Genomic DNA, 3,741 nt, shown 5'->3' on the forward strand with positions numbered 1-3,741 from the left:
TATATATATATATAAAGCATGTAGATACACACTCACACATTATATATATATATAATATTAGGGATAAAATCCAAAATTACAGATAAAAACTCAATTTGCGTGTCGATGAGTTCATGAACCTTGGTTCTTTTCCCTAAAACCATATGTGTGTGTGTGTGTGTGTGCTCTGTTCTTGTTTCAAAAGCACGAAATGGGATCTGTTGGACCTATTGGAACGAGCAACCCGATATCTCTCAGATAGTCATATATATCTTTAAAAAACGGGAGGTCATTTTAGATGTTGTTGTTGCAGATACATTATGCCTGAAAAAAATATATATAATCACGGCAAGAATTTCGTAATAGGTTTACTGTGTCAGGGGTAACTTGGGGGTGAAAACAACATCAACAACAATACATATCCAGTAGTGTTTCAGCAAAAATGTGTGTGTATGTGTGGGTGTTAGTATATGGTTGTATAGCTAAAATGGAAGCATTTGTGTTTGTGTATTGAATAAATTAATGCAACATAAACTTATGAAACTAGAAACTAAAGAGAATTGTTACCTGAGGTGTGTTTAAATTCACACAGGTCAGCGATCATAGAAAAGTGTCTTCCTGTTTTCATCTTTTGGTGCTAAATAGTAACTTCTTTCTGAGTGATAAGACAAGTAAACAGAGTGGGTGAATGGCTAAGAAAGACAGACAGATAGATAAATAGATAGACAGATAGATAGATAGATAGATTGTAGGGAAGGAGAAAACAAAAGAGGGGGAGAGAAAGAAGAGTTGGTGGACGTAAAAGAGGAGTATGAGAAGGAGGATGGGGCATAGAAGGAGTAAAGAAAGGAGAAGGAGGAAGGGGTATATGTCAGATGTTAATGTCAGAAGAAAGGGAGTATCAAAGGATACAAAGAGTACAGAAAATCGAGAAGAGAGAAGAGAGGTCATAACAGACGAATTGAGAAGAGAGGAGACGAAAACAATGAAAGAGAAGAGAGAGATCACAGAAGTCAGAAAAGAGAATAGAGAGGAAGAAAAGCAGAAAAGACATAGAGGATGTGGAATAGAATAAATGAACAGATGGCATAGTAGACATGATAGAGAAGACAGAGGGGAGAAAAGATCTAAGATTTGAGAAGTTTTTGAGAAAAGATGAGAAGCCAGTAGCTGGGCAATAGAAGTTAGATGGCAGAAAGTGACAGACAAATGACAGAGGACAAAAGACAGGATAGAAGATGGGGGACAGATTATGATACACAGAAAATAAACGGGAAAGAATACGGGACACAGAAGATAGGTGATGAAGATGGCATACAGAAAAGACGGGACAAAATATTGGGCACAAAATTCAGAGGGCAGACGATTGGATACAGAATATAAAGTATACATGGGACATGGAAGAGAAAAGATAGAATATAGATTAGAGAGGATGTGGTAGAGAAAAGATGAGAAGAAGAAAGAGCAAGGAGACTAGACATCTGAGTTAGAAAATTAGGGAAAAGAGATAAAACTATGATTGTAAAGGGCAAGAGAGTCTCATGAATAGAAAAGTAGACATAAGACAAAGACAGGAATTAGAATATTGTGAACAGAGGAAAGGTAAAAGAGCAGTTGACTACAGAGGTAGAGTAACAGAAAAGTTGTGGGTGGGAGACAACATTTAAGAGCAGAGATGAAAGAAAAGAGATGGAGTAACAAGAGGAGAACATGGAAAGAAGAGAGAAGTAGGAGAAGAAGACACAAGAAAACATGTGTGAAAGAGAGCATAAGATGGAGAAAGAAGAATGAAGTTGGCAAGTCGGAAGGGAATCGAAGATAGAATAAGGTAGACACGAGAAACGAAGACAGCACAAAACTAGGGAGATAATAGATGAAAAGAGAATATTTATAATTAGAACAGAGAACAAATGACAGAGAAAGGTAGAAGACAAAGAGAAGAGAGAGAAGGTGAAAGATAAATGAAGGAAGAGGGGAAAAGAAAAAAAATAGACTAGGAGTTACAGAAAGAGAAGTGAAGAGAGAAGAGAGTATAACAGAAGACAGAAAAGGGAGGAAAAAATAGTGAAGGCAGAAAAAAAAAAAAGAGATGGAAGACGACAGTCGGTAGCAGAGAGATGGGAGACGAGAATCGGATGAAGACGGTATAATAGAAGAGGAAAAAATGAAAAAAGAGTCAGAAACAGAAGAGGAAGTGAACAAAGAAAAGAAGAAGATAAAAAAGAGAGAAAGAAAGAAGATAAATTATTTAAGATGCTACGAAAGGGAAGCGTCCTTGTCAACTAACTCCAGTTGATCTGACAGCATAGAGCGATTGCTGCCAGTTCAACAAATACATCTTTAGTGCAAGGAGTGCATTAAAGATGTATTTCCTCCTGACAACACACACTCTTTGCTGATTGGCTGACATTCACTGCTGGTAGTCAGAGAAGTGGTAGTAGTGATGGTGGTGGTGGTGGTGGTGGTAGTAATGGCGGTGAGTGGTAGCAGTAAAGGTGATGGTAGTGCTGTTGATGAGGTTCCTTATGATGTGGTGGAGGTGAAGGCTGTCGTGGTTCTTGTAGTATAGTGATGGTGGAGGAGGTGATGGTAACGGTGGTGGCAGTGGTGGTAGTGGTAGTCATGGTAGTGGACTGATACTGTTAGTGTGTCTTATTTGTGGTAGCGGTTGTAGGCTGGCTGTGGTCGTGATGGTACTGCTGAACGTGGTCATTTTCTACTCAACTGGTAGTAGTTGTAGAAGAGATTTCTCGGTAGCAGTAGTTGTGGTGGTGGTGGTGGTGGTGGCGGCGGAATTATATTGTTGTTGTTGTTGTTGTTGTTGATATTGTTTAATCCAGGTTAGTTCTGACTGAGTGGAGTAACGACCAAAGATCATTTCGGCCGTGGCCATCCCGGGCTTGTTTCAAATATAAGATGTCTTGGACTGCATAACGTAACGTCTCCTTCATTTACATAGGTATCATTCGAGGGGATATTTCTAGCACATCGAGCCACCGCATAGAGGTTTCCTCGTTGAATCTTTGTTGCTGTGGGTAGTGGTAAAGTTGGTGGCAATAATCTGAATGAAATATAAGGGTGTTGTAGGAGGTGAGACGAAACAGGAGGAAATATGACGGAATGGTAGAATGGTGTTGGTGGCGGTGATAGAAAGACTGGAAGAATAGTGGAAAAAGAAAAGAAAAAAGAAGGAAAAGGAGGGAAAGAGGTAAGGTAAAAGTAAAATATAGAATAAACTGAAAAAAAAAAACATGAAAGAAAATATATAATGGATAGGAGGTGGTTAGATGAAAGAAAAATGGAAAAAGAAACAAATGAAAAAAAGATTTTTAAAATGCAAGAAAGTTACATATATGAATAGGTACATAGATGGAAAGAAAGCCCCTTGTAGCCCCTTGTAGGCAGTAAAGAAATAAGATGTAAAGAAAGATAATAGGTAGGTAGGTAAATAGATAGATAGATAGATAGATAGATGACACACTAACAAATCATTTTATACATATACACATATAAACATACATATATGTGTGTGTGTATGCGCATATATATATGCACGTAAATACATACACACATAAATACGTGTGTATCGATATCTGACTGTCTATCTATCTATCTATCTATCTATCTATCTATCTATCTATCTATCTATCTATCTCCCTCTCTCTCTCTCTCTCTCTATATATATATATATATATACGCATATATATGTCTGAGTGTGTATGTGTATATATATATATTTATATAAATATATATATATATATA

General features: G+C 37.3%; 1 long non-coding RNA gene across 1 annotated transcript in view; it reads right to left on the minus strand.

Moving 5' to 3' along the window:
• The window catches only part of LOC128247294 (uncharacterized), a 68,893-nt gene extending 66,370 nt beyond the window's left edge, over window positions 1-2,523 (minus strand). The window contains exon 1 of the long non-coding RNA XR_008263666.1: window positions 547-2,523. This is a non-coding gene — a long non-coding RNA (uncharacterized LOC128247294). The remainder of the gene's footprint in view (window positions 1-546) is intronic.
• Between the last annotated feature and the right edge of the window lie 1,218 nt (window positions 2,524-3,741).

Source organism: Octopus bimaculoides, chromosome 3, assembly GCF_001194135.2.
Source record: "Octopus bimaculoides isolate UCB-OBI-ISO-001 chromosome 3, ASM119413v2, whole genome shotgun sequence".
Lineage (NCBI taxonomy): Eukaryota > Metazoa > Mollusca > Cephalopoda > Octopoda > Octopodidae > Octopus > Octopus bimaculoides.